The 27798-nt window shown below is 43.9% G+C and overlaps 1 protein-coding gene across 2 annotated transcripts in view; it reads right to left on the reverse strand.

The window, feature by feature from the left end:
* Positions 1-27798, reverse strand: part of DISP1 (dispatched RND transporter family member 1) — a 138210-nt gene that overhangs the window by 93919 nt on the left and 16493 nt on the right. For both annotated transcript variants that reach the window (XM_037069551.1, XM_037069552.1), the window contains one exon: positions 136-199. The gene's annotated coding sequence lies outside the window, so the exon portion shown is untranslated. The remainder of the gene's footprint in view (positions 1-135; positions 200-27798) is intronic.

The following is a 27798-nucleotide window of genomic DNA, read 5'->3' on the forward strand; positions in this document are numbered from 1 at the left end:
AAAAAGTTACAGATAAGAAACAGAGAAACTTTAGAATCATACAGCTACCTTAAAAATGCAATAGCAACATCCAAATCTCTTTTAATGCATTATAGCAGGCATCGGTAATGAATGTTTTCCGATGCTATTTCCTACCTAAAATATTCTGCCCCTCTAAGGGGTGAAGAGATGATCCAGCCATTTCCACTCTTTGAGGCTCCTAGGAAAAGAGCAAAAAAGCCAAAATAGTTAAAATAATTTATAATACACTTTACAGCTTAGCATTTTTAACAGAGGCAATAAAAACCCATACAATTGTATAGACAACGTTAATGGGGAATAATATAAAAAATTTAAATGTAAGGCCCTCCATGAATGTGAGGCCTGAGCTAAAAGACACACCACCCTATACCATTTTATGTCCAAAATGCTCTTATTGTGTATGTTCAGTTTACCCACTCCCAAAATTAGTAAACTACAGCAATGATTTCCTTTCACCTGATAATCACCTAATTTTTACTTAGAGCTATAATAATAGTTGGTATAAGACATGGTCAGAATTCTTCATAAAGAGTCAATTTTAGCCCTGGCTGGTGTAGCTCAGTGGATTGAGCGCGGGCCTGCAAACCAGACGATCGTGGTTCGATTCCCAGTCAGGGCACATGCCTGGGTTGCAGGCCAGTTCCCAGCAGGGGACCCACGAGAGGAACCATACATTGATATTTCTCTCCCTCTCTCCTTCCCTTCCTCTCTTAAAATAAATGAATAAAATCTTTTTAAAAAGAGTCAACTTTAATAGTTTCATTGGGAAAGCTACTATGCAAATTTAGTTGCCCGTAAGTTACATCTCTCAAAATGCAGAGAAGATCAAGGCGAAGATGAGCTCCCTCTACTTTTCCTTACAGATGCTTCTTCATGTATAATTTAGTCTGTTCTTTCATAGCCTGAATCAACTAATCCTTAAAATGATCGTGAGTTTTTACATCAGATGGTCACGGTTTCCATGAGCTTTACGGGTCCTCGGAGAGAAATCATTCCCTTGTTAAAATGGGACACTTGGTTACAATCTCACAGTCTTTTAAAGACACTAATTTGGTGCTACTTTAATGAAAAAAAAAATGAAAGCGTGGTGGAAAAGCACAAAGGCCTTCACTAAGAAGAAGGTTAGTATTTTGTCTCCTAGACCCCAAACACACTCAGCTCGTTACCGGCATTTTCCTTGTGTTCTTAAATTGACTCGTTTTTATATTTCATGTGAAGCACTGCTTTGTTAGTGCTATGTGAACCCCATGATTAAGAAACTGCCACTAAATATTTACGTTCAAAAATATTTTTCTTTTATTAGCACCTGTGACTTAGAACAAACAAACAACCGCTCACGACCTCAGGCGCCTCTGGTGTTGGAAAAATACAAGGACATTTGCTCTTATTTCTAGTTATTGAAGGCTCTGAGCCTTAGCACTTATGAAAATTCACAAAATGCACAGAATTTATTTCGTTCCCTTTTTAAAAGAAAACTGTAATTACATTAAGCAATTCATTTCTTGGCTGAGGAAGCTTTGAGTCTTAATGCAATCAAAGGCATTATGAGGATTTATTAGCCTTGGTTTCACATGGAAACAACATTCATTTTTCATTGATGATTATACTAGGTTAGCCAATTTACTGCCAAATACAGAAGATTTCTGACATAAAATAAGATGGAAAATGCACAGCATAATGTGAATGAAAAATATAAGCATTTGATAACTTTGCTCTTAAGGAAAGCACACCTAAAAATTATCTTCAAGATGTTCCTCTCTGTATAAATGTCAATCACTGAAGAAATTACAGGTATTAGAAACGACCAGAGTTGAGCCACTCAGCAGCCAGACGAGCTGTATATTTCTTCGTGAAAAATTCTATGACGTCACTATTTTGAGTTCCTTAAAAAAGAACCGTAAATACACAAAGCTACGGATTAATCTGAATGTGTTTCTTAGATCTCTTTCATAACAAAAACGATAGATGCTTCCTGTAACAAATTAAACAATGGAGTGATAAACAAAAGAGTTAATAAGTCTTCTGAATCCCACTCCATGAGAAAATTAAGTTAGCACCTACTTGCTCCTCCAGGCTCATTCAGCTCATATATGTAAACGTACGGAGACATTTTTGGAAATTTGGCAGCGTACCTACCCACCTGCCACCACTAGCTAAGTGTGTGTGTGTGTGTGTGTGTGTGTGTGTGTGTGAACTCAGCCATGCTGGGCTGATGCTGGAGCAATAAAACAAACTGGACAGCTGGGAACTGGATAAGATGTTGCCACCACTCCCAAAGTATTTTTTAAGCAACAGTTTGGGGGACTTCAGCTCTATACATCTATATGTAAACAATATGAGGCCACAGAACTTTGCTCTCAAAAATGTAGTCACGGGAAAGACGATGATCTACATAAAGTGGTACTTAGTTTTTTTCTTTAAACAGGAAAGGCTTCCAAGACTGAAGGGCTTTCGATGTCCCGAGGTTTCCACCCTTGTCAGCATGGGGCAGGATTGAAACTCAACGTTTCCATAAGGGGTTGAAGAAGCTATGGTGAAGGCCAATGTCTTTAAAACAAAAATGAGTTCCAAGCCAATTTTGTGGAAAATCTTACCGAACTGAAGGCTTTGTGTTATGTTTGGTAGAAGACCTTGTTTCTTTGATTTCTGCTTTAGAAGTTACAATGCATGTGCCATGTTTATCATTCTTTAGGTAAATAAAAAAAAAAGCAAAAATATAAAGCGAGTTTCTGGGAATAAGCTAAGAGTTTATGAGCAAGAAGCTGTGAGTTTTAATTACATCAGAGAGAAAAAATAGATCCCATTTCCTGAGGTTTAAGGGAAAAATCCACGTCAAGAAGTAACATCACTAATTGGCTGCTCTGAAGTGTCAATCTCTATCTAACCTCTGAGGGCACAGGTGAATGGAACCCCACTGTTTTCCCCAGATCACTCCATCAGTTAATAACACAACTTGGCAAGGAGCCTTCAGGTTATCAGAAATTTCTAGTCACTGGCTCATAAGTTATCTTCAAGCTTCCTCGTTTACGGCAGCTTAATAACAAGCAGCCGTGAGTGGAGACTCTTTTGACCTTGACAGCAGGGGCATAGGAAGGGAATTCGGATGAAGAACGCATTTCACTTTGCCTGAGCAGACAAAAGTGAAAAAATGCGCCGGACAACCTCCGCAAGCTACAGTTTTCGTCATTAGGAACACTGAAAACTGTTCAATGGTGCCGCCCACATCCAAGGGTTTTTTGGAACAAAACAAAGAAACTATTTTTCTTATGTTGCAATTTTATTTGTATTGATAATTTTTTCTTATTGCAAAAAAAAGGCTGGTTGTGGTCACTGAGTAATTTAGCTGGCTTCATGCTTTAAATAGTAAAAAAAAAAAAAAAATGAGTACTCATATGGAGTCATGTTTCATGTGGCTTGGAAGGAAAAAATAAAGATACTGGAGAGAAGAGAACCATTTGTTCAACCAAGTTTTATTCAACAGCTAACTCATGCTTGGCATTGGTCTCAGCAGTGAGGGTATGGACAGAAATAACACCATGACTATTAAACTTACTCAGTCATTGCAATCCTTAAAACATGTAGGTACCACTTACTGCCAAGGCTTGGGCAAGGTACTAGGGACATAAAACAGTATCATAAAGCCACGTTTTTCACTGTTGGAGACGGGAGTTACAAATATGGGGGAAGACCGGACTGAATCGTGGGGTGAAGGATTTAATCTGGAATAATTACCTCGAACCTCTTAATTTAGACACAGAACTTTAATTTAGACATAGGTACAGACACACACACACACGCACGCACACACGCACGCACACACGTGTGCACATCTCCTCACTCAGTGTGACAGACCTGAGACCTGGGAGAATCTAGAACCAATGACGTGTTAGCAGCAACCAGCTCCCAGGCACCCAGCTCTCAGTTTAAAGTACGACTCACCGCCGAAAGGAATCAGGGTACCTGAGAGAAAGGCTGAGTCCAGGGCTCGACCCAGAACACCTTATCACACCAGAAAGGAAGAAATGCTCAAAGAATGATTAAAACATGTCAAAAAAACCCAGAGTAGTTTGTAGGGACTCTAGCAGGACAAATCTAGAATAATTCGGGAATCAAAATAATTAATGACAGAATGGAATGCAACTCCTGAAATAAAGACAGAATCTATGAGTTCAAACTAATACAAAATAAAAACAAAGAATTTCTTTTAAAAGGAAGCCGCTTCTTAACATACAAGGCTAACTACAACTAATAAAGTGGAAGAACGGAATAATGGACGCTACAACCATGGAGTGAGATTTGATGAGAATCGAGATATTTACAGTTTCAAAGTATCTTCTCACAAATTACATTTTAATTGCAAAGGAAAACCCGTCATTCTGCAGTGGAGAAACCGGGTGGACATAATTTAACCAAGTAAAAATATCAGTAATATCTGTACAAACTGGTCTCATGGGCACGACCCACCGAGAAGGACCCTGCCCCCTCCTCATGGCTTTCCTTCCAAAACTACAGAACCTCAATCGAATCACGACAAATGAATCATTAGACAAACAATCTAATAATTAGGCAAATGCAAATCGAGGGCTCTTCTCCTAAGTAACTGACCTCTACTCTTCCAAATGTGTTAAGGTCAAAAAGGAAAAGAAAGGCTAAAAAACAGTTCCAGATTAAACGAGGATAATCAGGCAGGAAAGTTAAGTGGAATGTGTGATCTTGGATTGGATACTGGCCTGAGAAGAAATAGCTACAAAAGGTACTGTTGAGACAACGGACAACTCTGTACAAATATGGACTAGAAAACAGTATTAAATCAAAGCTGAATTTCCAGGTTTTGATGAGTGAACTGTATTTTACTAGAAGAGAATGTCCTTCTTAGGAAATAGATACTGAAGTGTTTAGGGGTAAAGTGGGTACAATATTGGCAACTGATTCTCAAATGCTTCAGAAAACCATCATGCTTGTATAGAAAAATTTAAAACTTAGCAAGCAGCTGGTAAATTTCAGTAAACCATATATATATATATTTCCTTGCACTGATTTCGTAACTCTTCTTGAAGTTGGAAACGACGTCAATATTTAAAAGTTGTAAACAAACAAAACAGAATAGCCCATCCCGTCATAAATGGAGTCATTTGGTTAACAGTTACGAGTTTACTCTTTGTCACAGGGACAAAGAGGAGTGGCACTCAGATCCCTCCCCTTGGGGACACGCCAGTCTTGTTCTATCATTCGTATGACAAGAACTTCAGTGAACATCACAACATATTGTCCATCCACTTCAACACTCTGACCGTGGCAAGCGATTATCAAAGGTGACCTGGGTGCAGGAAATAGCTGCTGTCTAGGTCACCAAATTCAAAGACTTAGGGGCAAATCCATCAAACACCCTCCTTTCCCCTCAATTCCCTAGCGCATGCCCGCCCTCCACTGCATTGTGTCTGTCAGCGAGCTCGTATCTATCTTTCCCCGCCCCGACGTGAAGCCTAGTGACGTCAGCGTGCGAAGGCTCGCTTATCCGGCGGGCTGGAATTTCAGGCACATTATCACTGGCTTCTCATGGGAAAAGGGCAAAGGCTGCCTTTAAGTTCTGAAGAAGAAAATTAAAAACAGTCAGCGGCCATACCTGGATCGCTCACGAGCAGCGGCAGGGCAGCCTGGATCTATTAGTTTCCTGTGGGCCGGAATGAATCTCGGTGGAAGGGGTTTGGGCTGCAGCCCCGCTGTCTGCTGTGAATTTTGGAAATTAAACCCTGACCCACGGAAAGGAGAATGTGCCTCTGCGGATCACAGGCACGTGTGGCCGGCTGCGGCCCAGCATTTCCATGTGAGATCTAATAAAGGACTGTGCATGTCAGAATAAACTTTTCCGTTCTTCCATTGGAACTCAATAAAAAAAATAAAGGACGGTGGGAGAGCTCGAAATGGCCACATCTTGGAGCTGCCAAGCTAAATAATTTAATATCTCTTTGAACAGAAAAGTCTTAGACCCCCAGGACATATTTTTCAAAATATTAAATGTCCTGTTAGCTCAGACCCCTTACAAGCAGCTGCATTCTTTTCCTGAAACTGGAGAAGATGGTTTGCCCCTCCTACGATTGGAGAAAAATTCCAGTCCCATTAGGTGGGAGGCCCCCAAATCACATACCTTTAGAGCTGAAAAATTAAGAGACTCTTAAACAGTATGCAAACTTTGAAAGAGTGAAAATATCTCCCCAGAGGTGGGCAGAAGCACTCATTCTGAAATAAAAGGGAGGAAGCATTTCACACCACAAAGCGAAGGCAGTCGTTTCTTTAAATGTTCCTTCAAGAGGCAGGAAAGCACTTAGCAACCAAATTAACTGCCCGGATCAGAGTGCCCTGGTATAATGAAGACTTTAGTCCTTGACTGAGGAAGTAGGGTGACAGGGACCTGTCTGCTGGTACACAGTAACGATTTCCACGTGCTAATCCTGTAAAGGTTAGGGCTCGTTATTAGCTAAAATATGTTGCTTTCTAAGTAGTTCGGTGTGTTGGCCACTTCCATACATATTCTTAATGAGGATAATGCAGTTTTCCACTGGATTAATAGACTGAAGAGCGTAACTTTCAGGGCGTTTGAGTATCAACTGCTTCAACCTGCCGTTGCTAACGGGTCTGCCCTAACTCTGAGAGTTGCCGCTCTTTCCTCTACTTTCTTTTCCAAGAAAGTGGGAGAAGGGCGGAGCAGGAATGGGAGAGGGTGAGGTCACTTGTCCCCCAGGTTGGTACCCTGGGGGTATGTTCTATGGCACAGTAGCAAGAATTCATTCACTGTTTCCAAGCTCTCTGTTTCGATCTGTATCCAGTAGTAGCAGCTCCCTAGATCAGGGAAAAGGGGGTGGGCTGTTCTGGTCCCTCCTTTGAAAAACCCACACCCACAGCAGACCTGAGGGCTCTCCTAGGGGCCCCCGAAGCTCCCTGCCCCTAAAGGAGTGTGAGAGTAGCTCAGGCCGAACGAGGGACCCGAATTGCTCTAGCTCCAGAGAAGCCCTCCCCTCTCTTCTCCCCCAAACCCCGCTCATGGCACGCTGCTGGGTGTCCCCACTTACCTCCTTAACCCTCAGGTTTCCAAGCAGTCTCCTGGGTAGACATAATACTAACTGACCGCGACATAACAAAATAGCAACGCAATAAAAGCAAAACGGGGTGCTTCTCCAAGCAGCTAAAAGTGGGCCACGGAGGCCCTCTGTTTCATCGCCGGAATAATGCAGGGGGCGGCCTGCAGGGGTCGAGTCCAAACTGTGCCCCTTGGAGAGCGGAGTTTGGGGACAGCTCTGAGACGGGGCACGACCCGGGCATCTGCTTCTCCATGTCGAGTCAGGGAGCGCAGGGTCATGAAAAGCAGAGTTCGTCCAGCTGCCGTCCCCTCTCTGGGCTGTGGCTGTGGCAGGCATCTCCTGCCTGGTCACCGCACGCACGGGCTCCAGTGCGCAGGTCGCCGGTCAGGGCGCACTCCTGGCGCCGGCCTGGGCGCATCCCATCCTGGGATGGCTGGAGCTGCTCCTTCTGGGAACAGCCACAAGTCGGGGCCTTTGCCGAGTTGTTGTTAGAACCCAGAAGACGGATTAGTCAAGACTTGGCGGAGGGCTCTGTTTTCCCACCGGATGACTGCAGGTGGCATTCTAAAGGACAGTTGACTCCTCCTCGGTCCTATCCATTTCTGTGCTGCACCTGCCCCTATCTGGAGGTGAACACATGCAATACATGCATGTATGTGTGTATAGATATTTACATGTGGATGTTTGTATGTTTTCTCAAGGGCAAGGACCTTATGCGACATGTTCACTCTGGCACTCCCGAGTCTAGCAGGCACTAGGCACTCTCTTTACATTTGATCACCATGTATGCAGCACTGTGTTAGGTAAGCTCCTCACACTAAGTAAACCAGGACTGGTTACCAGTATTTATTTCTTTATTTGTCGCTGTTAGACACAGAGCAGGAGAGAGAAACATTGATTTCCTGTTCCACTTATGGAGGCATTCATTGGTTGGTTCTTGTATGTGCCCTGACCAGGGATCGAACCCTCAGGGCGACACTCTAACTAACGGAGCTACCCGCCCAGGGTTGATTATCAGTATTTTTTTAAATGTTGTGTGGGGAGCAAGAGGTTTGTGTTCCTTAATCTGATTTGATTACTTCCCAGTGGAATCCAGGCCTTGAAAGTAAAGTTTTATTTTTGAGGCCAGAATTATCAGCGCCCAGATGAAAGAGATGCTCTGTTCAAAGGAATGTGTTTCTGCTCTAGACTTTTGCACACGATAAGATGTGCAAAGAATGTAAGGCTTGGGGATCTTCTTTTCCTAGAGGAGTTTTAAATTTTTCTGGTTGTCACGATGATTCATGTGAATGACGATTTTAGTTAAGAACTTGGGCTCTTTGGCCAAGTAGAAAAAATATATAGCAAAATCTTGCATTACTATTTTGTTATCGCTGACATGCCTGCCTTATTCAAAGGCTGAAAAGAAACCCAAGATGCTGTCAATCTGGAATTTTTTTCCCAATGAATTTATAACTCATTGCAAACACACTGTTTTTTCCCTCGACAATTGGTTTCTAAAATATTGAATGCTTTGTTTCCAAGTTGGCTTGGGTGTATCATGCAGAAATGGAAAAGAAATTAAAGTGAGAAATATCTACTTTGTTTTAAATCGAGCTGGTCATTTGTCATGAGCATTTGAAACAGGGGAAATAACTGTGGAATGCGTGATGCTGTTTTTCTAAAACCACTCACGTTTTGGAAAGTGAAGCTGCTACACGCAAATGTTTAAGCACAGCACAGTAACGCAGCAGGCCGTGAGTTTCCTGGGAATCACATCTCTCTCAAGTGCTCCCTGGCTGGAGACAGCAAGTGGTGAACACCTTCCCATGTATTGAGAGGTCCCCTAAAGCCAACTGGCGAAGGGGCCCAACAAGTCATTTGGGGCCAGGGGGGAGGAGATAGTCACATTCCATTGACCCGTGGTTCTTGACCTTGGAGAATGCATGACATCCTGTGCAAATGGGTAAAGAGCCATGGAACCTTTTGGTTCAAAAAAATACATCATCATAAAACTTAGTGGACAATTTCAGGGGGTTTTCAGGCCTCTGAAGGGCATCAGAGACCTCAGGTTAAGGGGCCCTGAGGCAGGGATACAGGCCTATGAAGGGAAGAGGAGAGATGTTCACAGAGCCTGGCCAACAAAGTGAGAGGAGTCGGGAGACATCAAAGGATAAAAACGTGGGGCAAAGTGGGAGAAAACAACCTAAAAGAGAAGGTGTGGACAAGGGAGTCGGCGAAATAAAAAAAGTGGGAAGATTAGAAACTAAAGAAGAAAGGGGAAAAGCTAAAGAGCAAACAGCCCTGGCTGGTGTAGCTCAGTGGATTGAGTGCGGGCCTGCAAACCAGACGATCGCAGTTCGATTCCCAGTCAGGGCACATGCCTGGGTTGCAGGCCAGTTCCCAGCAGGGGACTCACGAGAGGCAACCATGCATTGATATTTCTCTCCTTCCCTCCCCCTCTAAAGATAAATAAATAAAATATTTTTAAAAATAAGAGCAAGCAGAGGAGTAAAGAAAGACGGAGGAAAGTGCCGGAGGGGCAAATGGCCGCTCACACTGCCCTTGACCGCCAGCATTTACTAAGTGTTACTCGTGCATGAACGATAGGCTAAGCGTTTTCCATGTGCTTACCTAAAGTTTACACATCTTAAATGCATAAGGCCTATCTCACACATTTCACATCTTAAGAAACTGAGACACAGAAAGACGAAGTCCACTGTTCCCCAGACTAGGAAGTGACAAAGCCAGGATTTAAACAGATTCCTGCTGTTTGGCCCCAAAGCCAGACACTGTCTTTGTAGCAAAGCCAACCTGGCTTTCTGACTCTGAGGGGTGGTGGCTTGAGACCTCTCATGTCTGAACTTCCTCCTGAAGACAATTTTCTAAGAATGAATGTGCCCCAGGAATGCACGGTCTTTCTTCCCAGACATCGCACCAGAATCTCAGTTATTCCGTCGAGACCTGAAGTGGCCATGATCGCCTTTTGAGCTTTATTGAGATATAGTGGACACACGACATCGCATGCTATGGTTTTCATTCCGACAGAAAACAGCGCTTTTCTGTATGTTTTCAATTTCTGGAAATTCCACAGTTCCCCGTGCCCAAATACTTCATGTGCTTTAAAAGAGTATCAGAATGTACTAGAAATATGGCCTGTGACGGTCCTCTGAAGGCGGCTGGGACGACACACTGAGGGACTTCGCTGCACGGCTTCCCAGAAGGACCCACCCGTCGGGCTGGCTGCCAGCTGTCTCACGTCTGCTATTCTTAACAATACCGTTTTGTTAAAGCTGCCTTCCCAAATCAGGAAGAGTTTCTTAGCTACATTGATCTTGAAAGGTTTATGTTTTACAGATTTGGTCCACTGCAGCTCGGTATGGCTTTGATTTAGAGGGCAGTTTTGGTATGACTACCAGGTTTACAAGTAACCTCATTCTTCTCCCAGGTTCAGTAATTGGTATTTTTCACGTGGCTGCCAAGCCAAAAACAGAACGCAGGCTTCAAAGCTGGGGTGCCCCCGACAATGTGTTTCTCTTTTATAAGTGAACAGTCAAAATCATCTCGTCCCAGGTGTGGGACATAATATATAGAACAGAGTCCTGCATTTTAAAGCGCATTAAATTGAGCTTATAAAAATACAAACCAATGACATGATTTTAGTCGCAGAACTAGAGGAAGCATCCAGAGAAAGCAATTTTAGGATGGGGTACTGGAAGTAGCACCATTTGTTAATTTGCAGTACATATGCACCCCCTATCCAGGCTTACATGCGGCACACACAGAGTTAACATCTTTCAAAGCAGAAAAGATAGGAAAGAAGCATTCCAAAAATGTGACCTCTTGCCTTCTCTGTGATTGGTATCCTACGAGGATTCAAGGGTAGGGGGTGGGGAGACAAATAAGTCCTCGGAAATATAGCTCATAGGAAGTTAGCACAAAAACAATATTTCAATATTCTTATCATCCCATCCATATGTTTAGGAAAATATCTCAGTGAGCGCATGCAGTTCTGATGTATTTCCACATCAGTTGAAGACAACTAAAAACATTGGTACACATGATATGTAGGTGTTTCCATACTATTTACACTTATTTCTCTACATGTCTGTTTCCCCTGTTAGATGTGAGCTGCACTGGTACTCAAGGTCAGTACTGTGCCTCGTTCTAAGCTCGGTGCTGGGCATACCGAGGTGCTCGGTAAATCCTTGTTCAGGGAAATAAGGCCAACGCTCTACCTATTACAGCTGTCATGAGGACACCTATCATTCTAAATAACTGAAATTCATCTACTCTTGGTGGTGTTTCTTAATTTATCTACACATAAAGAGTATCAATTCTTGCCATTCCATAAGCACAGTGTGAACATTAGGAGGTCTAAATTTTTACGGAAAGGAAAAGATTGCCAGTACTTCTTACTACACTTTTTACTGGCTTTTTTTTTCTTGTCTGCAATTTACTCTCTCTTGTTTTTGAACTGGATTCCTTTTTAGCTAATTTAACAATGGTTGACATGTGGACATATTGCCTCCTCTACACTGGGGGGCTAGCAGGCATCATTTTATGGGCATTTCTCACTGAGCGCTAACCACCCCTGTGGGTTAACCGGACACTGCCCCACTCACAGGCAGGCAATGAAAGACACAAACAGGTAACGGGAACCTAGGAACGTGGGAGCAGAACAATGAAAAAAAAAATCCAGAGGAGACAGCATGTCAAGGCAGTGGTGAAAAGATGGATTAGTCAATATTAACACTGGAATAACGGGTAATCCGGTTGGAAAAAGACACCATAATGAGATCCTCAAATAACCCCCTAAAAATCAAAGATGAATTAAAAAATTAAAATGTCAAAAATAAGACAAAAGACAAAAAGCACTCCAAAACTATTTTCGTGAACTTAGTTTGTGACATAAAAGCCAGAAATAATTTTTCCAAAGATATTGACAATGCTGGCTAGTCTCAAGTTCAAAATTCTATATGGCACCTTCCTCCCTTCAGGGTTTGTTTTTCCACCCACTGGAGCCGTTCGGGCTACCTGCATCCGGAGGACCTTCCTCCCTCTTCCTTCCTCTGCACTTGGCCAGAGTCGGCTCCCGCACAAACATCGTCAGTGGGCTGCGACTGACTTCACACACGCACAACCCAGACGCCATACGCACAGAAATCAACTCGGAATGGGTTACGGAAGTAAAAGTCAAAGAGAAAAACTACAATTGCAGAAAAAAATCTGGGAGGGAATCTTTAAGACCTTAGGCTGGACAAAGATTTCTTAGACAAAATACAAAAAGCACCAGTCATGTAAAAATGATTGATAAACTAAACACCAAAATAAAAATGTACGCCCTCCAAAACCACCATCAAGAAAATGAAAAGGGCCCTGGCTGGTGTAGCTCAGTGGATTGAGCGCGGGCCTGCGAATCACATGATCGAGGTTCAATTCCCAGTCAGGGTACACACCTGGGTTGCAGGCCAGTTCCCGGCAGGGGACTCACGAGAGGCAACCATACTTTGATATTTCTCTCCTTCCCTTCCCTTCTAAAGATAAATAAATAAAATCTTAAAAAAAAAGAAAGAGAGAAAAGGAAAAGGGTGTGCTAGCCAGGGGGCTTAGTTGGTTGGAGCATTGTCCCAGGTTCAATTCCCAGTCAGGGCACATACCTGGGTCACAGGTTTGTTCCCCAGCATATACTAGAGGCAACCAAACGACATATCTCTCTCATGTTGATGTTTCTCTGTCTCTAAGATCAATAAACATATTCTTGGGTGAGGAGTGAAAAGAAGAAAGAAAATGGAAAGGCAAGCCACAGACTGGAGAAAGTATTCACAATACATACACCCACCAAAGGACACGTATCCTGAACATACAAAGAACTCTTCAAACTCAACAACTGTTGGGAACTGCCCTGCCTGGTTTCAGGAGCTGTAACACCCCCCCGCCCCAACACCGCATCCCCCCTCCCCCCACCATGGCTAAGGCTGAGTGAGCGACCTTTGGACCAGAAGCCACTATGGAGACACAGCTTATCTCCCTGGCAGGGGCGTCACCTCTGCTCCTTTTACTTCATCCATAACTGGCCCCCAATGCTTGATCAGTTAGCCAATGACGGGCAAGATTCCTCAAGGGGGAGCGACCTAAGACAGGCATGATCATGGGGAGACCCCAGGTAAGTACTTGGGGGGCTATAGCAAAATGGGGTGATGGACCCTCACCCCTCAGCTTTGACATAGCCTGAGTCCTCATTCTGTTTGCGAGAAGTCTCCTAATCTCTTGGCTGCCTTACTTCCACTGCCTGATTTAAGCCTGAAACAATGACAGAGGGCGGTGCATTCCTGTGCTGGAAAGGGCGGGTTCCCCAGGTGATCGGGCTTAAGAAAGAATGCATAAACTCCTGTGAAACCTGCTTTGCTAAGAATGCTCTCAATTAAATGATAAGGGTCCGATCAGGAAATGAGTGTTTCCCAAAGTTTTGTAGCCCGTTAGCTAACACACCCTGACTCAGAATAAGCCCTCATAGTTCTTTGTATGCTATCTATTGTTTGATCCTTACTGCCTGACAATGATTAATGAACTTTACCTGTATTCCCGTGCTAACTGAACCCAATAAAGGCCTGTCCGTGCAAGGGTCCGGACGCTTTCCCCTTGAGAGAGTGGCCAGGCCAGTCCGAGGCGCTCCCCCCTTGAGGGATTAGCTGTCCCGTCCCTTTTCCTCCACAGGACTCATTAGTCCGGGTTTCTCATCCATAACACCAGACACTGCAGACTGGTGTCTGCGTCAACAACAAGACGAAAACCCAATTTAAAGTGGGCGAAAGACTTGAACAGGCGGTCCACAATCGAGGCTGTATTTATGGAAACTAGGCACATGAAGAGACAAGGCTGCACATCCACCAGAGTGGCTGACATTAAACAGACGGGCCATCCCCAGTGTTGGGAGGACGTGAGGGACACCTGAACTTTCATGCACTGCTGGTGGGAATGGGGAACTGTACAGACAGCTCTGGGCGCTGCTCACCAGTCTCTCGTGACGTAGGACGTAAACTTACTCTACAATCCCGCATGTCCACTCCTGAGTATTAACCCACAAGCTCCGAAGGTATTCTACTACACAAAGATTTGCACACACATGTTCATAGGCGCTTTATTCATAATAACCACAAAAGCCAGGAGCGACCCAGAGGTCCACCAACAGAAAGTGGGCACGTGTGTGCCAGTCTGCGCACACAGTGGAGCACAACTCGGTAGTGGAAAGGAGTGAACCTCTCGTGCACACAACACAGACGGATCTCAGAACGTGCGTGACTGCCGAGCTGCAAAAGCCGCGCACAAAAGAGGACTCACTCCGTGTTGCCGCTCGCACGAAATTCAAGAACAGGTCCGACACACTGCAGGGTAGCCGAAGCTGATCGGTGGTTGTCTGGGACTGCAAGGGGGAGGGGGACCTGGGGGGGCACGGGGAACTTTGAAGGTGACAGAAATGGTCTGTGTTTTGAATGTGCTGGTGGTTATGTGGCTGCAGAGAGAGAGATGTGCGAGACACCTAAAACTATGCCCTTAAAATGGGCACATTTTATTATACACAAATTACACCTCAACAAAGTTGATTTTACAAGAAAATAAAATTGAGACATTCAAAAATGTTACCTCGACGTTGGCTACCGAGGTCACTCAATGTTTCTGTCACTTCCCCAAGCACCCCCCATGCTTTTCCCCGTAAAGGTATCTGGCCTTGTGCAAAATTCTGTCTGGCAGAATTAACCGCAGACGCATCTCCGAATCTCCTTTAGAACAGTCATCCTGCTTCAGCACCCTCAAAATTGTCTTTTAGTTTTTTAAACAAGATTGGTCAATCAGCCCTGGTTGGTGTAGCTCAGTGGATTGAGCGCGGGCCTGCAAACCACACGATCGCGGTTGGATTCCCAGCCAGGGCACATGCCTGGGTTGCAGGCCAGTTCCCAGCAGGGGACTCACGAGAGGCAACCATACATTGATATTTCTCTCCTTCTCTCCCTCCTTTCCCCTCTAAAGATAAATAAATAAAATCTTAAAAAAAAAAGATTGGTCAATCATTTCATTGCAGTACATTTCATAAAACCCAAGAATGGAAACAACGTTATGTGGATAACAAACTGTAAAATAAAATAAATGCCCACACAACACATAGGCATACAACCTCTGGTTGGTGTCAGCTGGCGCCTCCCAGGAGGGAGGGGGGAGGGGGGAGGGTTGGAAGGGGGAGGCTGACACCCCGGACGCCCTTTGAACTGTGCACCACGTGCACACAGTATCTGTTCTAAGAAGTCATGCAGAACAGATATGAGCTGCTACCCACGGAACATGGTGATGCATGTCATAGTCAGAAAATGCACTTAGAGATGACACCCTTATAGTTGTGCAGATTTCTAGCTCTACTGATAGAAATGGACTCTTAGTCCTCAAACTCTCCTATCGTAATCCTTGCTACTCTCCTTGCTACTCAAACTCCATCATCGCACAAATGGGGTCTTGATTTTATTAGTCATCCTGGAGCATTGTTTACATCATTGAAAATGCTTTCCAAACAAATCCACCCCCTTCTGTCTTTCTGCAGTCTGACTGTGGATGGTTCTGAATATTAAAGCATGCTTAGTGGCTCATGCATTTCCAAACACTATACCCCCAAATACATTTTCAACCCCAAAGTAATATATCACAGAGGAAGGAAAAAGTAAAGAGTAATTAAGCCTTCGAAATAGTGTTACAATAGCATTGTCACTAAACTACCCAGGGGAGGTCCACATAAAGCCAAAACACACAAAATAAATCAGTTCACAGTCATAATGAAAATAATTCAAAATAACCTAAACATACTGTTCAGATAGCTAGAAACTCACAAAGGGCTGTGTAAGAATTGTTTGTTGTGCTAATGTGAGTAACACTGCAAGTGTGTATAGTTCTAAAACACACATGGAAAACAGAACTAATAGGCATGTAATTTTTTAAGTCTTTCATCTTGCATTGAAAATGTATACAAATTAAAACAACCTTGAATGAAACATACACTGAGATTAAAAAAAAAAACAAAAAAAGTTCTTGCCAGTAACAGTGTCTATGGTTCAATGTCAAACATACATATAAACCATTAGGTTATGGTTCAATGTCAAACATACATATAAACCATTAGGTAGTATTTACTATCAGCCTAGTCACTGTCTTCCATTTCTTTTTGCGTTAGGACGACAAATGAGGTGCAGAATCCATTCTAAATGCACATACAACATTAATAATAGTTACCTGTGCCTTGCTTTTGCATTTACATAGTTTGAGCATTTTTTGAGGAAAAGAAATAATCTTTTTCAAATTCTTTTGCCCAGCTAAAAAATAAGCAGCCAGGATCTTATGTACAGATTTTACCTTATAAATCATTAGATTGCAGAAAACCATTTTTTACTTTAATAGGTAAATGATAATTAGCCATTTTTTGAATTGTCCAGTCAAAAACGGAAGCATCCCATTTTGCATCACGTCAATCAGCTATAAACCCTAAATACAGAGACGAATTTCTGTCACCCAGGCATTCCCGTCCTTCTTTATATTCAAAACACCTTGTTCATGCCCTACAATTAAAATAAGGCAATTGTTACACACACTGGGGTGTTATTCTAAACTCTCCCATAATATCTTAAAATACTCACTTAGACATGCAATTATCAATACAAATTGATACAAATGCAATTCTTTCATTCTGCTTCGGTTTTCTTTTTTTGCCTCCTGGCACAGTGCCACATAATATATTTTTTTTTGCATTCTGAAAAACCTCAATGTCTTGCTTAGAAACAGCTTTGAAAAATTGGCTCCTGGCCTATTTGCAATTGATACTGTAGCTTAAGTACCTTTCCAGCAAAGTTAGACTAACTTCAAAATATCAACCATTAAAATGTTTTTGTTTCGGTTACAACACTAATGAGCACCAAATGTTAGAATTTGTTTTAACAACCCAATACATCAAGGATTTTCTTAAAAGGGAAGGCTGGATCAACTATCCATTATAGAATGAAAGGTAGATTAGTCAGTCCCAATATAGATAATACTTGAAAGATTTAATATACTTCAGGGTAGAATCAAGCATTAAAAAAGTGAGATTCGGAAAGCCTGCTCAATTAGCCGTTATATTTTTTCCCTATGAAAATACCAAACCCCTGCTTTCTAAGCGGCACTTGCAAGCTTCCTTCCCGTCCTTCCTCGAATAAGCGACTTAACCTTCACCTTGCTTTTGCCCCTCCAATACAATGGGCGCTACCACTAAGCTTTTTGATGTTTTCTTTTGCCGCAAAGGAATATAAAGTGTTACAGGAAGTAGAAACTAGAGGACATCTCAACACAGAGCCACTGATATGACAGGATTTTAGGAACCACGCGTGTACATGCTAGTTCACACACACAAAAACAAAGGGTAGAAAGGGGGCTATTCGGCGACTGTTCTGGGCTGAAGCCTTAGCGTGTAAAAACGCGGCACTTTCGGGATGACAGAGTTCCATGGGTGTCTTTCTTAGCCCCAACACGACACGTTCCGGGGGGTGTGACATACCGGTAGCCGCGGTGGCAACCGTGAGGGTAACAGCGCGGATGAGCTTCGCTGCTGCTCCCGCTGCGGGCTCCTAGGTGGAGCAGCCCCTGCGTTCGGACCTCGGCCGCACCCACCCATCATGACCACCGCCAACGATCTCATCTTTCTCTCCCAGAACCGTTCCCTTTTCCTTTTGTTTTTTTTCCTTTTTCTCTCTTTTTTTTCCTTCCTTTTGTTTTTTGATCGCTGCTGTGATTTAACTGTTCTTGGCCGTCGATCTGGACTCTTACAGAACTCAACAACCAGGTGCCTTTCCTTTTGGTTTATGGACGATCAATCACTCCTTCTAACTGGAGTAGTCAAGTCGTTGGTTCTTATTATTTTCATCACTGCTCAAAAGAGGTTTTTCTCCCTCCCCCATCATTAGAGACGATCTCTCCTTTGCCTTTGTACCCTTCTATTCCCCACTAGCACACGGCTCACTAAATAACTAAGACTCTAGGAGACACACCGTATTAAGGATTTGCCATAGATTACTCTAACAGAAATGGCTTAGAAAGCACCTCATACGACTAAGACGCGTGTAATACAAGCTAAAAGCTAAAACTTTTGAGAGGAATGTTTTCATATAATCTCGAGTATTTCAGAAGTGCCAAAATGTTTGTGCCTGAGCTAACTACAGGTCGCCGTCGTTTATTTTTTAAAGAATTTCCACCCAGAATCTCCCACTTAGGAACATCTTGTTAGTATAGTTTTTGATGAGTTATTTTGATACAACTGCATTTTTAAAAAAACCATTCTGGTTTTATCAGGCTATCTTAGATTTGCATAACTTCCCCAATTAGTTGGGACTAATGAAGTTGATAATTATATCATTATATACTAAGTAGATGCATTAAAAGTATTTTAAGCAATATATCTATAAATGCAAAGTATTATAGTATATAATAAATTCTAGGAAGAGCTATCTATCGCCCCTTAAGTTTCTAACAATTTCCAAATGCTAGTCCCTGAAATCCATTTATTAACTATGAAACAGTAATAATTGCTTTTAATGGGTCATTATTCTGAAACCTAACAGAAATAACACACTGCAGCATTATTTCCCAAAGAGCAGTATGAGGAGGAGAAAGGGCACCGAACAGCCAACCGATATCGGCGGGAAAGGTTCTCAGTTCAAGTAACTGTGGGAAATGTTGAGCTAAACGAGCAAAGCTGAACCAGTTTTTGTCACCACAGGACTCCTTAGTGTCATTCATGTATAAACGCTCACTGTACCCCCTCCAAGTCTGTTAGTGACACACGCATCTGTGTGTGTTGAGAAGAACGGTATTTACACAGTGACTCCTCAATGGACAACTACAAAACCGTATTCCAGCAGATTGCATCCCCAAGCTAGAGTCTCACAGAACATATTTTGGAGTATTCCTGTGAGTATTTCCAGAAAATGGTCACTATGGGTTGCCATTTTTAATCTTTAACATAAAGCAATGTCTGCCAGATGCTATGTTGGTAAAGCCACCGATTCCCTGGGGAAATAGGACAAGCACACTGGTGAGAACAGAAAAGCAGTTTGGGGTCCTTCTCCCGCACAGTCCCCCCTGGACACACAGACGGGGCTCCGTCCCACATCATTCCTCCGCAGTAGCTCTGAGTACAATGCACAGAGGACTCCTCTGTGAAAACGACGGGTCCTGCTGGAGAGAGGCCGCAGTGAATTTAGACACTTCATCCTTGAGAAATCAGGCTGTCTGTGGCCCTTAAACAACCAAAGTACTCAGAAACACCCCAAAAGGCTTTAAAGAAGGGCTGCGTGTACCCACAAATGAAATGTGCATTAAGTGCCTTGATTGGTGAAATATTCAACTCAAACTAGACCCGAGCTTAAATTTTCAGAACTCTTTCCTAGATCACAGAATTCGGCCAAAAAGACAAACACTTCAGTAAAGAACCCTTTACCAACGGACTGCAACAGCTGCAATGAGGGATGGGGGAGGGCTTCGGCGGGACGGTCGCCAACTCCTCTCCCGCAGAACAAAGGTGACAGAGCGACCTGGGCCGGGCCGCCAGCTCTGCTCCAGGGGTCCCAGGGCAGCTCGTGGGCTCTGTCGTCGTCATCACTCAGTGTCCACCTCTGGATCCAAGACTTTCATTCGTGCCACTGCCCAGCCAGAGAGAAAAAGGGAACGAGGACATCCAAGACAAATGACTTAGTCTGCAAAAAGATGACCAGCATCTCTTCCTTCCACTTCCCCGGATCCCAAACTGGGTGATAGGCCTCCATCTGGGTACACGTAGCTGGGGGGTCGTGGGTTAGCTAACACTTGGGGTGGGACCGGGGGTTCTATTTCTCAGAAGAGGAATGAAAACAACTGTTGGGGTACAGCAGGCAGGTCTGGGTGTATCAGCAAAGATGGAGGGTGAGGGCAAGGCAGGGGCTGGGGAGGCAAGGGAGGGGGTTGTCAGCTTCCGTACAGACCGAGTCCGGTATAATTGGTATGTGCTGTAGCCTCGGTGACTCCAGTGCGGTTCGAGAAGGCTGTTAATTTCCTTATCAAGGACAGACATATTGTAGAACCTAAGTAGAGTTTTAAAAAAAGTGACCCTTTCAAAACTGGGAATTATCTTTTTGTCAGTGAAGCTGCCTCTGACAACTGCTCTACACCCTCTGAGTTACTGCATATAATTCAACAGAATGGGGTGTGTGCTGTCTCAGAAATCTATCAAGGACATAATATATGTTTAATCCATAAGCATTGAAATCCGCAAGACTGCCAATATTTGGAGTGCTCATATTATATCAGTAGAGTTCATCGCCAACAATACACAAACATCTAGCTACACATTAAACTTAGATCAAGAATGAACACCCATCATTCACTGAACCCTACTGGGCACAGGCACCATACCACACACGTCACATATGTCCTGTTCCATCCCAACCACCCTGCACGGCACTGTTTTATTCAACGTCTAATAAAAGAACAACCAGTCCAAAGAGGCTGAGTACCTTGCCCAACATCACATAGCTCATGTGTAGAAGAGCCCAGAGTCAAATACTTCACTTTCAAAAAAACTAACTTGGCCCTGGCTGGTGTAGCTCAGTGGTTTGAGCAAGGGCCTATGAACCACATGATCACGGTTCGATTCCCAGTCAGGGCACATGCCTGGGTTGCAGGCCAGTTCCCAGCAGGGGACTCACGAGAGACAACCACACATTGATGTTGCTCTCCTTCTCTCCTTCCCCTCCTCTCTAAAGATAAATAAAATTTAAAAAAATAACTTGAAGGATATATTTCTCTACTAAACAGGAATCACAGGGGCATTGTCTTAAAATACATCAAGTCCTCAACAATCCTCTATCGGTACACGAAAGTTGATTTACACACATAAAAATGTCAACAAGGCAGGATTTTGAAAGCGTGCAGCCGGACGCTATGCTAAGTGTGTGAACTTATGTGCGTTACCTGGTGGGAGCAGAAGACCTCAAAGGCAAGGCCCCGTGAGGCCCATGGTCTTTGCCTGGACCCAGACCACGCTCCTTTCCTGGATTCCCCACTCAGCTGTGAAGCCTGAATTCCGCTGCGTCTGTCTAACCTTTGCCCAAACATCTTTCTTTTCACCATTGTGTCCTCGAGGTTCCCATCCACTATCGTGTTCCTTTTTATCTGAGGCAGACAGAGAACTCACAGAGAAGCCTGTTGTTCAATCTCCTGCCTCTTCACCTTAGGGATCAGCCCACAGGCTTTGCTTACCTGTCCAGCTGCAGAACGGGGCGCCGAGCTTTGCAATGCCACTGATTCTGAGATGAGGAAGGGATAATCGAACTTCCGAGACAGGTGGGTGAATAGACAAACAACGATCAAAAACTGGGGAACTTAGAAATAAAGGAAACGAGACACACCATTCTAGGACGGTGTGGAGTCTACAGCGGGAACAGCAAACGAGGTGTCGCCCTCACACCGCTCAGGACGTCCAACCCGAGCCGCAGCTGTGGGGACTGGTGACAGTCTACCCGAGTCTACACTTGACACTGACATAGCTCTTGAGAACGTTGTACAATGCTCTCTTAGCATTTTATTTGCCTCATTGCAACACCCAACAATAGGAAGAACCATCCCTCCCTTTAGTAAAGAGAAAACAGATGAAGAAAAACTACATTTCTTGCTGAGAGTGACACAAAATCCCAGCCCAGGTCTTCTGGCTCCGACTCCACTGTGCTAGGGGTCTCGGAGGACACACGAGTCTGGTTTCTGTCAAGTGAATTTAGAGCTCAGGTCCTAACATCTGAGATGCCAGCTTCATCACCCATTCATCACACTGAAGCTTCACACAGCCACGGCAAAGCAGTAGTCACGTGGGGACGGTGATCTGCAACACAAGGGGCGCAAGTTCTAAAGGACAGGCACAGCAGCAGGCCTGAGCTTTTCCCGGCCCCCTTTCCTCGGGCCACCCCCATTTTCCACTCTCCATTCCGAGTCTCGTCACACCGTCTGAATGGGTGACTCGACCGTCCCACGGCATCGGAGGCCGAAAGGTGGTGTAGGGTCAGAAGTCAGCGAGCGCTAGAGGGTAGCCGCGGGCTATCCCAATACTTAATGTGGTCCACCCACAACCAGAGCCCAAGAAGCGCCCTTGAACAAACAGGCGGCAGTCTGGAAGGACATTCATACCCACACTCTGCCACACTGGCAGGAGTTCCGGCAAGGCTGTCCCTGTGACCTGCCTCCGCTGTCCTTTCCACTCCATGAAAAGCCTATTCTCAGAGACAGGGACCTAATCCACTCTCGGCCTGGAACAGGCTGTGCAAGCAAATTCTGCCTATGCAGCGTGCTTTCCAAACTGCCTTTTCTGATTAAGAAAACGGCAGCAATGACCACACACACGTGACCATCATTCACCTTGTCTTTATGACCATCGTTCCCCTCCCCGCCATGGTACGGGCACAGTTGTTGCACGCAGGACCCTCAGTGCCCCCATACCAGGCCCCCAGCCACGGGACATGAACAAGGCTCTTCTGGTGAACTGTGATTTCTTTGGAGTGCTTTTGGACCTGATTTCTAACTTATTTAAATCTATAATTAAAATTTTAAATCCAACTCATTTTAACTTTTATTTTAAATTTGATTCAAAATTAACTCAACAGTATTCAAAAAAAAAATCAAAAGTAGCTAAAACAATCCTTCCTTTAAAAGATTCACAGCAGTCTGGGGCCCCGTTAGTGTGGCTCAGTGGATTGAGCACCAGCCTGTGAACTAAAGGGTCACCAGTTTGATTCCCGGTCAGGGCACATTGTCTGGGTTGCAGGCCAGGTCCCCAGTAGGGGGCACTCAAGAGGCAACCACACACCGATGTTCCTCTCCCTTTCTTTCTCTCTTTCCCCTCCCTAAAAATAAATAAATAAAATCCTTTTAAATTTTTTTATTTAAAAAAATTTTTTATTTAATTATTGTTCAAGTACAGTTTTCTGTCTTTTACTCCCATTCCAGCCCACCCCCCCAGTGCTCCCCACCTCCCTCCCATTTCCACCCCCCTAAATAAATAAAATCTTTAAAAAACAAACAAACAAAAAGATTCACAACTAAAAAACCACTTAGTAAAACACTAAAATTTGTGTTAGTAATAATATTTTTCTGTATATTTTCTGATCTGTAACCAAAAATGAACGTTTTTATTAAGACCGGAACCATTAGGAAATTTCATAAAAATCAATGACATGGTGATTTGACAAACCTACCATGGCAGATCAATCCAGACCCCTCAGAGGGGGCTGAGGAGTCTGCACTAAGCCATGGAGCACTGACTCGGAACTGCAGCCCGGCACACTCTCTGTCCAGTTGGCACCTGGCACACAATTAATGTTCAGTTCGTTAACAAATGAATGGATCTCCCTGTTTCACAAGATGTAAAGTCTCCTCAGGGTGGCACTCAATGTCCTTCGAGTCCCAGCCCCGGTCTGATCTTCCCCGGTTCTCCGACCTGTGTGCCACAGGCTACAGCCACACTGGTCCCTCAAACCCATCCCGCCACTTCCTACCTGCAACCTGGCTCCCTCTGCTGGGCATTTCCTCCTCTGCACCTGTGTCTCCTGCCTTCTAGTCCCAGCCCAGGGTCTCTAATCTCTTCCTCCCGTTGATAATCTCTCTCTCTCTCTCTCTCTTCTGAACTCTTACAACACCCCACTCAGCAACAATAGGATGTAGGGTCTTGAAGGATAAGAGATAAGCACTTCAGGGTGTTTATAAATTCTCTCCAGCATCAGACACAGTTCTATACACACCATGGACATGTAGCATACACGTATCTGTTAAATTAACTTAGGATACCATTATTATCCAAAAGTAAACGTACTGCCTCTGAAATAATCTTCCTTTTTGCATGCCATTGCCTAACTCAGATTCACACCTCTGTGCGTGTGTGTGCACATACCAAGGCGAAAATGAGCGATATTTAAAGTGGAGGAGCAGTTCTGGCCAGGTAATGATGCTGAAGCTCTCAAGGTTGAAGCAACCCAGTTTTTACGAGGAGAACCACCAGAGAAGCACTTCGCAGAGGCACAGCTGAAGGTCAGCTTGTTAAACGTTCTACACAACCCATAGCTACACACAGCTTCCGAAAGGAAGGACGGACCCAGGGCAATTTCCATAGTAACAACACAGCCATCTAAATCCAAAAGACCCATCGGTCCAGGGGGCCACCATAATAACAACCTTTGCAAACGTACAACAGATGTCATTCCTTAGGAATAAGGCTCCCTGAATCCCACTAACCCTCAAACAAAAGGAACAAGATCTAAATAACATAGAGGTCACAATCTCAGATGCTAACTTCCTGTCATCTCTGAAAGACTGTCACCAAATGACCGAATCATTTAATTGTGTAAAAATGCCCCACTAACCGTGGCACAAAGCTAACTGTGTCGCCAGGAAGAATCATTTGGGGAAGACCAAGCAAAAGCACTGTAGAAATGCTCGCATTGAAACTCGCTTTCAGGACGGGGAAAGGGAGGAAGAAAGGAAGGGAGGGGTGGGGGGAATTTCAATATGCGTACAGATTGCACAATCTTCTTTTCATTGCGGTGACCCGAAAAATAGAAAAAAGAAAATGTACTTGCAAAGAGCCCTTTGAAACAGCTGCTTGATTTCATGGTCAAGTTATGCGGTGTTTTAAAACTTGAAGATATTCAAGTCAGTGATAAACACCCAATCACATGACCCACTTGAGGAAAAGGCAGGGGAAAATCTGTCTGGAGTTTATATTGGCTGTGCAAATGAATGTACTTACTCATTACTCAACATCAGCACTTACAAAGCAAGTAATTGTTTCCTTTCGAATGCTCATCTTCTCTCTCAGAGCTCGTGAAAACCGCTGCCAAAAACCACTCAATTAAGACTGCCTGCTACAGAAATCATAACTTGATAAAACGTTAACCTTAACACATTAAAAATATATGGGTTAAGTGCCTTTTCAATTAAAGTATTATTTTTAACGGTGTTTATCTAGTGAGCAAAGGGAAACACGCATCTTCTATAAGTAATCGTATTACATGATCACATGGAAGAAAGAATATAGGAAATACTGCTTTAAATTTCTTTTCGACTTCTAGGTGCCCTCCTCACGCTTATTCTAAATAAGAGTAAGTAAAAAATAGCGCACACACTATTTTTTATAATGCATGATCTTTCACTTAAAAGTGAATGAAAACACATATGAAGGGAACTTCACCTCCCAGACTTTTTAATAAAAAGAGGAAAATCTATTTTTCAGCCTAAAATTGAAAGGGAACTAACTGATGACGTCCATTTACCATCTCTTCGAAGAAGTCCTCAGAACACACTTTGCAAAACTGCAACACTAGTGGGTGTGGACACACTCGTGGGCACCCCGGCCTCCCGGGAGCACCTACTCCTCCCCGAGCTTCACGCGGGGCACCCTGTGCTCAGCGCAAGGACACTTTGGCCCCCGCCGATCTCAGAATGAGACAGATGATTTTATAACAATACTTCATGTCCCATGAGAAGATTTGTTTTCAGCTTTTCTTTTTCTTCCTCCAGAGGGCAGTCAGGGAATTTTCAAGATTTGGGGGAAGTTATTTGGTGCTTTTTGTAGGAGAAGAAAATCATCTTTTCCTCCTACGCTTCTAAGGTCTCAGCTAGATCTCTATAACAAGAGAAAAGCACACAAGTTTACTTAATAGAAGTTTTATGGGAAACAGGAAACTTCTTAAGGAAATGAAGACCAAAGAAATGGTTAACCTTGAGTGGTTTTAGAAGTGATGAAAAGTAGAGAATCATGGGAAAAGGTGACAGGATGAAAGGAGTATGGGCGAAAAGCAGTAAGCGGGGGATCCTCAGCAAGGCCTATTTGCTCAGCATCCTCTCGGAGTCCCCCCTCCTTTGGAGACAAGGATGCTCCTCTCTGTGTGTATGGAAGGCACCTCTCACATGAGGGTCTTCCGACCTGCTTCTGGGGAAGGTCAAAAGGTCCTCCTGCGCCTTCAGCTTAAAACAGTCAACCTGCCAAGGTGCCACATTTGGGGGTAGCATGTCCCGACCCCTGTCATTCCATCATCTGGAAGTTTCCCAAGAAGTTTCCCGGTCCAGAAACTGTCCCATAACCTGGTGACCCAGGGTCAGTGCGGAGCCTGGGTCAGTCCATCCCAACGCTGTGCCTAAGGGGTTGGTGGTACAGGTCGGGGTGGACGCCCACCTGAGACAGGTCTCTGTTTGCTGTGAGCAATCAGGCTTTTAATAAGGGGTAAGCCCACAGAGACAAAAGAAAAAGGTTCATGGTTAAAACAACCTGTAAACTCAGTTTCTGAGTCCAGGTCAACGAAGATTTCCGGATGTTGAGTCCCAGGCATCTTTAGACGGTGCAGTGGGAGCAGCCGTGGCGATTTGACTCATTTTCCTGGTCTGTGGTTTGCTTCTCTCTGCTGAGGTCACCAGGTGGTCCGGTGACCTTTCTGAGCGGCCCACACAATAAACAGGCTTGATGGTCACTCACACATGGTCTGTTGCGGTCTGATTTCTCTAAAGCTGAAATCAAGTTATCCGGCCTCAGCTTGCAGGGTTTGGTTCTAAGGGGTGGGGAAAAAACTGGAAGAGGTCACTTGGAGGATTCAAGTGATCCTTGAATTGTAGCCAAAGATGGGAGGAAACGAGAAGAAATCAGGGTCTAGTCCAATTTGTAGGTAGGTAACAAAACCTTAAAGACAATGAAAAGGACTAGAACTTAAGACCCACAGGAATGTACCACAGTTCCCTACTGAAACATTCCTTTTCTCTATATATTTTCCCCCATTTCTATCAACAATAGGAGGGTAAGACTAATTTGTTTCCCAAATCAGTCTAATCTCACTACATTTGGTCTGATTATTTACATGACTTTCCATATAGGTTCTTCTTAAGTTTGCTTTGCTGGAACTTTTCATTAGAAATATCCAATTAAGACTTTTAAAAGACTCTCAAGGCTGGCCAGCCAAGCCAGAAACTTGACACCAAACTTTGCCTTCAATACCTACAGATTTGGCTGAAATCCTCTCTTTTTAAGGTTCCCAAAATATTTTAAGGTTCCTGCGGGGGTGAGGGGGCGTCCCCAGGAAATGACGGTCCTTCCTCACCTATAAAGCCAGGAACACTGTAAGCCAAGTACCAAACCAATTATTTTTCCAAGAGAGTTTCATAAGCATTAGCTCAAGAGGGACCACGATAGCTCCTTAAAACGGCCATATCTGATTTTGTACATTGTTCTCAAACATGACATTCCAGTCAAAGCCTTGGTAATATGACCACTCTTTTTGATTATACCCTGTTAGAAAGAAAACATTCTCTCTCTCTTTTTTTTAGTCCTCAACAGAGGATATGTTTGATGATTGTAGAGAGAGAGGAAGAAAAGAGACAGACAGACAGACAGACAGACAGAAACACTGATGTAAGAAAGAAACATACATCTTTTGCCTCCCACCCCAACCAAAGATCAAACCTGCAACCTAGGTATGTGCCCGGACCAGAATCAAAACCACAACCTTTCAGTATGGGATAATGTTCTAACAATCAAGCCACCCAGCCAGGGCAAGGAAAAGAGATTCTTATTGGGCTTACGTGAATAACGACATGGCCATGAAAATAAAAATAATAAGAGTTTCTGAATTCTCGAGGGATCCAATTGTTTAGT

The sequence above is a fragment of the Sturnira hondurensis genome, unplaced genomic scaffold, assembly GCF_014824575.4.
Source record: "Sturnira hondurensis isolate 20B ecotype Veracruz unplaced genomic scaffold, ASM1482457v3 Scaffold0018525, whole genome shotgun sequence".
NCBI lineage: Eukaryota > Metazoa > Chordata > Mammalia > Chiroptera > Phyllostomidae > Sturnira > Sturnira hondurensis.